At 36.0% G+C, this 10,936-nt stretch overlaps 1 pseudogene; it reads left to right on the forward strand.

The window, feature by feature from the left end:
- Positions 1-9,280: 9,280 nt before the first annotated feature.
- LOC126064128 (olfactory receptor 5W2-like) lies at positions 9,281-10,215 on the forward strand (annotated as a pseudogene).
- Positions 10,216-10,936: the final 721 nt, after the last annotated feature.

Raw genomic sequence — 10,936 nt, forward strand, 5'->3', positions numbered from 1 at the left:
ATTGACTTCTAGCTTTATAGCTTTATGGTCAGAGAAGATGGTTTGTAATATTTTGATGTTTTGGAGTCTGTTAAGGCTTGCTTTATGACCTAATATGTGGTCTATTCCAGAGAATGTTCCATGTGTGTTGGAAAAGAAAGTATACTTGGCTGCTGTTGGGTGGAGTGTTCTGTATACGTTTATGGGGTCAAGTTAGTTAATTGTGGCATTTAAATCTTCCGTGTCTTTATTGAACTTCTTACTGGATGTTCTGTCTTTCACCAAAAGTGGTGTGTTGAAGTCTTCTATTATAATCGTGGATCCGTATCTCACCTTTCAGTGATACTAGACTTTCTTTTATGTATTTTGGAGCCATGTCTTTGGGGGCATCAATATTTAATATGGTTATATCCTCTTGGTATATTGTCCCTTTAATTATTATGTAGTGTCCTTCCTTATCCTTTGTGGTAGATTTAAATTTAAAGTCTATTTTGTCAGAAATTAGTGTTGCAACTCCTGCTCTTTTTTGATTGTTGTTTGCTTGATATATATACATTTTTCCATTCTTTGAATTTTATGCCTTTAAGCCTAAGGCGTGTCTCTTATAGCAGCATATATAGGGATTGTGTTCTTTTTTTTTTTTTTTAATCCATTCTGCCACTCTCTGTCTCTTTATTGATGTGTTTAGTCCATTTACATTTAGTGTAATTATGGAAAGATATGACTTTAGTGCTGTCATTTTGATGTCTTTTTTTGTGTGTTCTTGACAGTTTCTTTTTTCCACTAAATTTTTTGTACTGAGTAGTTTATATTGTCTTTTCCTCCTTTTTATTGTTGTTGATTTTGGTTTTGCTGAGTCTTTATGTATTTTGATGTGTAGCATTGTTAGTCTCTTTTGTGGTTACCTTAATATTGACCCCTATTTTTCTAAGTTTAAAAAAAAAAAGTTTAAAACTAACTTTTATTTCTTTATATTGCCTGGACTTCCTCACCATATGAAAGATCTATGACTACATTTTTTAGTCCCTCTTTGTTGTTTTAATGTTGTCATCTTTTACGTAATGACATCGCTGTTTCCCCATTTTGAGCACTTTTTTATCTTGACTTAGTTTTGTGATTTCTCTATCTGGGTTGATATCTGGTTGCTCTTTCCTGTGTTCTAGTCTCACACTGATAGCTGATATTATTGATTTTCTACCAGAGATTTCCCTTTAGTATTTCTTGTAGTTTTGGTTTGGTTTTCACAAATTCCTTAAACTTCCTTTTATCTGGAAGTGTCTTAATTACATCTTCATATTTCAGAGACAGTTTTGCTGGATGTATGATTCCTGGCTGGTGTTTTTTTCCTTCAATGCTTTATATAAGTCATTCCATTGCCTTCTTGCCTGCGTGGTTTCTGTCAAGTAGTCTGAGATTATTTCTATTGACTCACCTTCGTAGGTGCCTTTTTGCCTCTCCACAGCTGCTCTTAAAATTCTGTCTTTATCTTTGGTTTTGGCAATTTTGATTATAATGTGTCTTGGTGATTTTCCTGTGAGATCTACCTTATGTGGAGCTCAATGAGCATCTTGGATAGATATCTTCTCATTTTCATGATATCAGGGAAGTTTTCTGCCAACAAATCTCCAACAATTCTCTCTGTATTTTCTGTTATTCTTACCTGTTCTGGTACTCCAATCACTCGTAGGTTATTTCTCTTGATAGAGTCCCACACAGTTCTTAGGGTTTCTTCATTTTTTTTTAATATCTTTTATCTGATTTTTCTTTGAATTTATAGGTGCCAAGTTTTTATCTTCAGTCTCGCTATTGTGTATTCCATTTCCTCAATTCTGCTCCTCTGATTTTTATAATTTTAATTCTAATTCTATAAATTTACTGTTAATTTTCTGAATTTCAGATTGCTGTTTTTCTGTGGATTCTTGCAACCTATTAAATTTTTCATTATGTTCTTGAATAACCTTTTTAATTTCTTCAGCTGGTTTATGTGTGTGTTCCTTGGCTTGTTTTGTGTTTTGCCTGATCTCCTTCCTGATCTCTTGAAGAGTTCTATATATTAATCTTTTGTATTCTACACCTGGTATTTCCAGGAAGGTATCTTCATCCAGAAGATTCCTTGATTCTTTGTTTCAAGAGCTTGTTGAAGCAATCATGGTCTGCTTCTTTATGAAATTTGATATTGACTGTTATCTCCTAGCCATCTATAAGTTATTGTATTAATTTATTTTATGTTTGCTTACTGTGTTCTAGCTTCTTGCTTTATTTTGTTTTGATATGCCCAAATAGGCTGCTTGAGTGAACTAGCTTGATTATTTTCCCCCTTTGAAGCTCTAACATCTCATCACCAGATGGCTAGAGCTGTTACCAGGTATATGAGCCTAGAAGTCCATTCACTTTTCTTGTATGGATTCAGCTCAGGTGTTCAGGTAGTTGGTCATCAAGTGTGTGGTACAGGCTCTGTCCTACAGTATTAGAGGGGCAGGAGTGATTGTTGTAGGTACAGGTATGTGGTTGCAACAGGGGATCATGCTCTGAACAAGGCAGGAGGATGGCTACTGTCCCCTGAGTGTCCATGAGGAAAGCATGTCCCTTCTCCCTAGAAAGCATATTTGGGAGGCTTCTGCAACTGGACCACGGACACCCAAAGCTTTTGGTAATAAGGCCTGGGAGGCACTACTTATCCTCAGACCCCTGTTGTGGGTGGCTACGTGAAAAGGGTGGAGCCACCAGTCATCAGGCCCCTGATATAGATAGGTGAGGAGCCTGTTTAATAGGCAAAGTGATGTCAAACATCAAAAACCCACCTCTCCATCACACAGATGAAACAGCTGAAGTCAGATCTCAAGCACATACATCATTGCAGTCTGCCAACAAGGGCCTAATCTCCTTAAATGGACCCACACAGGGCCGTGCAGGAGTGAAAGTTATTCAGTGTCCGTGGACCATTTGTGCCTGGGCAGGAGCTGCTCCTGTCCTGAGATCCCCAGCTCAGTGGAGCTGGCAGGTTAACTTTTTGCCCAATTATTAATTTATTCCTTCTCCAAGACTGGGATAACAGCTCAGGGCATACAGCAGACCTATCTCAGGCCCAGGGAAATTGACAGCCACAGAAGCCAGCTTGGAGGCTGGGGACACAGTAAAATAAACACAAGCACTCAGCTTTTGCTGAGAGTGCCGCTCTTCACTGGTTCCGGAGGTGTGAGTAGATTGTGCAGCTCACTGTCTCTCTCGCGGAAACGAAATCCCAAATGCTACCACCTGCCCAGCCACGGTTGCTCCAGGAGATAGTGCCTGAAGGGCGCCAGTTCCTGCTGAGTCATGTCTGGCAATTCTTTCCCACTTCTGAACCATCTCTCCCTCCCCCGCCACTCAGTCAGATTTCCTAACTTTTCCTTTGATGTTCGAGGCTCCTGGTTTATTATATATATAATTATTTCACCTGTTTTTTCAGGTTTTTGTTGTAAGAGCTGTCACCGGAAGCATCTGACTACTCTGCCATCTTGGCCCCGCATTCAAGAATGTTATCCTTTGAAGAGAAATTTGTTTTATTACACAGTCATTAGTGTATACTAATGTAAAGTGTCATTATTACACACTACATTAGTCAGGCATCAGCTGTGAACAAATGCTTTGGAGTAAAATAAACCTAATGTACTTGATTCTCCAGATGTCTATTTACTACCTCTGGATCTCACTTTCCACATTTATATAATGAAGTTGTTAGAGGCACTGAAGGATGCACAAGCTAATGCAAGAAATAAATAATGTATTGTGATAAGTTAATATATGAAAAATACCTATCATTAGTAAGAATGCTACAATGGACTATATTTAAAATCATATTTGTGCCCCTGAAAGTCCAATGGTGAATGAAAATGTACTTGAAACAAACATTCATAGAAGGACGAAAGGGTAGATATTTTTATGATTTAGAACAAGACGAAGATATGATTTAGCTCTGTGCTCTGATGAGGAAGTCCTCTCAAGGTGGCAAACGTGACCAATATGGTAGACTAACATTCAGGGAGTTTGGTGTAGTACATTGATAACTATGGATGTAGGGGGAAGACTGAGAGAGAACAAAATCATGTTTTTAGTACCTCCAAATTTTCAATGTGCTATCATGAATAATAATGCACAAAATTATTTTTATGGGTGATTCAAAAAATTTAATTTTGGTATATATATATATATATATATATATATATATATAAACACATGCCAATGAATCATGTTTTCATGTACAATTCAATGATACCAATTGCACTAAATATGTTGTACAACCATCATCATTATGTATTGCCAAAAGGTAATTTTTAAAAATATACAGCACTCCCCTTGCCATGTTCATTACAGCTCTTTTTATAATAATTGAAAGGAGAAAACAACTGAAATGTTCATCAACAAATTAATGGGTAAACAAAGTGTGGTATATACACCCAATAGAAGACTATTCATCTATAAAGAGAAATGAAATTCTGAATTATGCGATGCATGCCATGACACAAATGAACCTTGAAAACATCATGTTGAGCAAAATAAGTCAATCTCAAATGAACAAATGTTGTATGATCTCATTTGTATGACAAAACCAAACATACAGAAAAAAGATTATTAGTGGTTATTAGAGGTGAGAGGGAAGGAGGAAGAAGGAATTTTTGCTAAGGAGACATTGAGTTTAATCTTAGTTTTGATGGAATCATTTGAAAAAGGATAGTGAGAATGGTTACAAAACATGAAGAATGTAATTAATTTCACTGAACTGTACATGTAGAAATTGTTGACTTTGTACATTTTTTCTTATGTATAATTTCATTATTACAAATATATATATATATATACATATGCCTCACATGCAAGTTCAAATGTTCATATGCATGTCCAAGTTGAAACTGAGAAAAATTAGATCAAGTCCACAAGATCTAAAGAGTGACCTTGAGTATATCCTACCTGAATGTAGAGAGCATCTGAAGAATAGATTTGATATGTTGAACACTAATGATCAAACCAGAGCAGTTGCGGGATGACTTCAAAGACATCATACATGAAAGAAGCAAGAGGTCATTAAAAAGACGGGAAAGAAAGAAAAGATAAAAACGGAGGCTAGAAAATACTCTGAAACTTGCTCTTGTACATCAAGTAGCTAAAGCAAAAGGAATAAATAAGGAAGTAAGAGAGTGAACAGAAGATTTCCAACGGTGGCTTGAGAAGAAAAAGTAAAGTAGTATATTGACATGTGCAAAAACCCGGAGATAGAAAACCAAAAGTGAAGAGCATGTTCAGCATTTCTGAAACTGAAAGATCTGAAGAAAAAATTCAAGCCTCGAGTTGCAATATTGAACGGTTCTATGTGGAAAATATTAAGTGACACAGCAAGCAACAAAAGAGGATGGAAGAATACACAGAGTCACTATACCAAAAATAATTGGTCAATGTAAACTATTTCAGGAGGCAGCCTATGATCAGGAACTGATGGTACTGAAGGAAGAATTCCAAGCTACACTGAAGACATTGGCGAAAAACAAGGCTCCAGGAATTGACAAAATAACAATTGAGATGTTTCGACAAATGGATGCTGCACCAGAAGTACTCACTCCTCTAAGCCAAGAAATTTGGAAGACAGCTACCTGGCTAAGCGACAGGAAGAGATTCATATTTATACCTATTCCAAAGAAAGGTGATCCATCCAAATACAAAAATTATCAAACATTATCATTACTATCACAGGCAAGTAAAATTTTGCTGAAGATGATGCGAAAGCAGTTGTAGCAGTACATTGACAGAGAACAGCCAGAAATTAAACGTGGATTCAGAAAAAGACATGGAATGAGGGATATCATGGATGATGCCAGATGTATCCTGGTCAAAAGCAGAGAATACCAGAAAGATGTTTACCTGTGTTTTATTGATTATACAAAGATATTCGACTGTGTGAATCATAACCAATTATCGATAACATTGGAAAGAATGGGAATTCCAGAAAAAATTGTGCTTATGAGGAACCTGTATATAGATCAAGAAGCAGTCATTCGAACAAGATTAAAGTCAGAAAAGGTGAACATCAGGTTTGTGTCCTTTCACCGTGCGTACTCAAGCTTTGGAACCCTGGTGGTGCATTGGTTAAGCCTTTGGTGCTAACCAAAAAGCCAGTAGTTTGAATCAACCACCTGCTCTTGGGAAACTCTTTGGAGCAGCTGTACTCTCTCCTACAGGGTCTCTAGAAGTCAGAATTGACTTGACGGCAATGCTTTTGGTTTGGGTTTATTCAATCCATGTGTTGAGAAAACCAAGCGAGAAGATGGACTATATGAAGAAGAATGGGGCATCAGGATTGGAGAAAGGCTCATTAATAGCCAGCATTATGCAGATGACACAACCTTGCTTGCAGAAGTGAAGAGGACTTGAAGCACTTACTGATGAGGATCAAAGACCACGACCTTCAATATGAATTACACCTCAATATGAAGAAAACAAACATCCTCACAACTGTACCAATAAGCAACATCATGATAAACAGAGAAAAGAATGAAGTTGTCAAGCATTTCCTTTATCTTGTATCCATAATCAGCACCCATGGAAGCAGCAGTCAAGAAATCAAAAGACATGTTACACTGGGCAAATCTGCTGAAAGGCTGTCTTTAAAGTGTTGAAAAAGAAAAAGGTCACCTTGAAGACTAAGCTGGGCCTGACCCAAGCCATGGTGTTTTCAATTGCCTCATATACATGCAAAAGTTGAATGATAAATAAGGAAGAGTGAAGAATAATTGAAGCCTTAGAATAATACTATTTGCAAAAAATGTTGCATATACCACAGACTGCCAAAAGAATGAACAAATGTGTCTTGGAAGAAGTACAACCAGAATGCTCCTTAGGAGCAAATACGGTGTGACTAAGTCTTACATAATTTGGACATGCTCTCAGGAGTAACCAGTCTCTGGAGAAGGACACCATGCTTGGTAAAGTACAGTGTCATCAAAAAAGGAGAAGACTGTCGAGGAGATGGATTGACGCAGCGGTTGCTGCAAGAATGGACTCAAGCATAACAAGGATTGTGAGAATGGCTCAGGACCAGACAGTGTTTTTTTCTGTTGTACATAGGTTCACTGTGAATTGGAAGCCATTCAAGGGCACCTAACAAGAACAACAACATAGATAGGTAGTTAGAGAGAGAGAGAGAGAAAGAACAAAGTTTATATTTTCTTGAAATCACCATCACAACACATATGTTTTCTTAAAAAGTTTCGTCCTTACACCTATCAACTATATGAGTAGAAAGAAGTCTAAAGTCTGTTTATTTCTACTATTTGTTCTTTATCAACCAAACAACCAGAAAATATTTAAGAGCAAACATTTAATGACCTATTACTTTTGGAAATTCTTATTTCAGAGGCTGTGAGAATTTTCAGGGAAACAAACAGAAAAAAAAAAAAAAAAAGAATAAATAATTCAAGACAGAGTAGGCTATGTGTAATGAATGTTATACAATCACAAAATTGTTGAATTGGGAGTCTGGTGACATGTGGTTGTGGGGAGGGAATCAGACAGTGATTAATGAAAATAAAGGCTAACCATTATAGGAATGTCATATATCTAAATGGAGCAATCAAGTTTATTTCAGAAATGGAGACAAACAGGATGAACAATGGAAAAGATATGAAAATCATTTAGTAGAGAGAATCTGAGCTTCATTAGATGTGTGATTTGACTGCAGGATGGTGTAGATTCAACGTTGCCATAAAGCATAGCATTAAACTCAATTGTTGTAACTGGACATTGATCACTTTGTATGGAAACTTTGGTCTTTGCTAAAGTTTTTGTAGAATTCACAGAGGAAAAATACAGAAGAAGATATCTAATTAGTCTCATGTTTAGATAGCACAGAAAAATGAAGGCAGAGGCTTTAGAGATTTAAGTCCCAAATGTCACTAAGTAAAAATAAAATGTCACCTGCCTAGTGCTCACCTTCCCAAAATCAGAAGAGAAAGCCATGCTCATGTCAGGTAGGATTCTGAATTAACAAATTAAAAGACTGTAGGAAAAAAAAAAAATGGGGGGGGGATAAGGAATCAAATATTGAGGAATTTGTAAATGAATCATTTTATGCCTACTTATTCACCTAAATAACTGCAATCTAACAGCCAAACTTTAATATCTTATGGTTGAAGCTGTGTGAATTTGACTGACCTTATTTGTATGAGTAAAGGAGATATTTTATTAATTTATATTGTAACTAAAATTCATAAGCAAAACATTACTTTTTATTACTGTTTAAGTGATTTCACTACGTATGTGAATTTAAGATTTGTCCTAGTGCTATTCTAACCATAATTGAGGAATCACATTAAAAATACCAATATGTATATATTCTAGTTCATATGGACCACACAATATTATACCCATGTACAGAAAGAAAAATCAGACCACCATTCAATTTTCATATACCAACAGAGAGATTCACACACACACACACACACACTCACACAAGGAAATGAACTCTTAATATTTCTGGAACATTTATTATTCCTCTTCCTATTTCTATTTTTATTGAAAATACAATTTAAAAATCCAAAAAGAAGCAAACGTGTGTGTAAAATTCTGTATTTCCAATTTTTTTTTCTCTTCTCTTTAGTTTGTCAATAAACCTCCTTTGGGATCTGGTCAGTCATATAACTGGACTATAAATGGTCGGCAAAGAGGAGATGAAATGTGATAGAAAAGTCAAATAAACGTGTTGTAGTCATGTTTCACTATTCAGGAAAATGTAAAGAAATCACACACCAAAACAGTAACATTGTAACTTGCCTTTATTAACTTATATGCAGGACCATTCACTGTTGCTGAATCTTTAAAATCAATTGTGTTTCTAGATGAATACAAAAAAATGTGATCACTTTTTTGGTGCAACCAGGTATTTATTTTTACACGTCCGATGTTTAGGCCTGTATCTTCTGGCTTAGTCTTCTACTGTTTTGTTTTCAAATATCATTTTGAATCTGGAATGAGCTTTAGTTTTATTCAAACCTACTGCCTCAGATAAGATATAATTGTCATATATCAAGGGTGACATATGGATTTGGAATCAAAATTTTTGAACTTTCTATTCATGACATTTTGAATTTTTTCAATAACATAAAAATGCCTCTTTTTCAGTGACATTTATCTGAACTAGTTTCCTAGGATAAAGAAGACAATTTACAGAAAGTGTTCTGCCTTGCAGAGAATGTTTTGTGGATGTCTACCAGAGTTAAACCCTGATCATTGTCTTGATCATTTTTATAACCATTTAGAATAAGAACAAAGAAGAATGGATGAAGAAAATTGCTCCTCCTTGACTGAATTCCAACTCGTGGGAATTACTAATAACCCTGAGATGACAAGGTGACCATATTCACCTTCTTTCTGGTTGTTTATCTCATTATTCTTGTGGCAAATCTTGGAATGATCATTTTAATTAGAATGGACCCCCAGCTTCAAACACCAATGTACTTTTTCCTCAGCCACCTCTCCTTCTGTGACCTCTGCTATTCCACAGCAGTTGGGCCCAAGATGCTGGTGGACCTTTTAACCAAAGACAAATCAATTTCCTTTTGTGGCTGTGCTCTGCAGTTCTTCATCCTCTGTATCTTTACAGATTCTGAGTGTCTCCTGCTGGCAGTGATGGCCTTTGACAGGTACAAGGGCATTAGCAACCCCTTGCTCTATACAGTCAACATGTCCAGCAGGGTGTGCTGCATGTTTATGGTTGGTATTTATCTGGTGGGCATAGTGGATGCTTTGATACACACCACGTTAACTTTCCGCTTATGTTTCTGTGGATCAAATGAAATTAATCATTTCTTCTGTGATCTTCCTCCACTTCTGTTACTATCTTGTTCAGATACACGGGTCAATGAGTTAGTGATATTCACTGTTTTTGGCTTCATTGAACTGAGTACCATTTCATGGGTTCTCGTCTCTTACTGTTACATCATCCTCTCAGTCTTAAAGATCCGCTCTGCCGAGGGAAGGTTCAAAGCTTTTTCCACCTGCAACTCCCACTTAACTGCTGTTGCAATTTTCCAGGGGACTATGCTCTTTACATATTTCCGACCAAGTTCTGCCTTCTCTCTAGATCAAGACAAAATGATCTCGTTGTTTTACACCCTTGTCATCCCCATGTTAAACCCTCTGATTTATACTCTACGGAACAAGGATGTGAAAGAGGCTCTGGAAAAACTGGAAAATAAAAAACTGTTTTAAATAGTTATACACGCACATAAACAGTTTTCTTCAAATCATATGGTACAGGATAATGTGGTCTCAGATTCTTTAATACAATGAATATTTATACTAATTCTCTATACCAATTATTAGGTACTTTTTCGGAGTGGGTTCCTATATATGCTATACTTTCTTATGTGTCTTCACTTTAAATACAGTACTAACTTTAGAAAATGTCCCAGTCTCCTTATTAGTGTATAAAAATTTTATTTGTTCAATTATTTTTGTTTTTTATGCATTAACTGAATTATTCTAGGAGTATTGATAGCCTATTTAACATCTACTATACTTGTTGACGTTTTGTATTTTATGATCAATCCAGTGGTTTCTATAGTAATGGATTCTATAATCCAGTGTAAATGGTGAACTTGAATTAGCTAATAATTCAAATAATTCATAAAAAGTATAAAACATCATGAAATGAAAAAAGCAAGGTGCTCTTAATTCAATGTAAAATGTCTCAATCTACTGTGAAAAGAAGAAAAACTTCTTTGAAATGGGCACATGTAGTTTCTGATCTAAATAATGAAAGGAGCTGCAAAGTAGGGGAGAGGAACTTATTCTAGGCAGGAGGATCAGCAATTGGTGGTCCTGAGGTGGATATGACTATGTCTTTTTGGAGAAAATGAAGCCCTAAATTATTAGATATTGAAGAACAAAGAGAAGGACCTTGGTTAAGCCTATCCTGTGCTATAATTCT

Source organism: Elephas maximus, chromosome 20 (genome assembly GCF_024166365.1).
Source record: "Elephas maximus indicus isolate mEleMax1 chromosome 20, mEleMax1 primary haplotype, whole genome shotgun sequence".
Lineage (NCBI taxonomy): Eukaryota > Metazoa > Chordata > Mammalia > Proboscidea > Elephantidae > Elephas > Elephas maximus.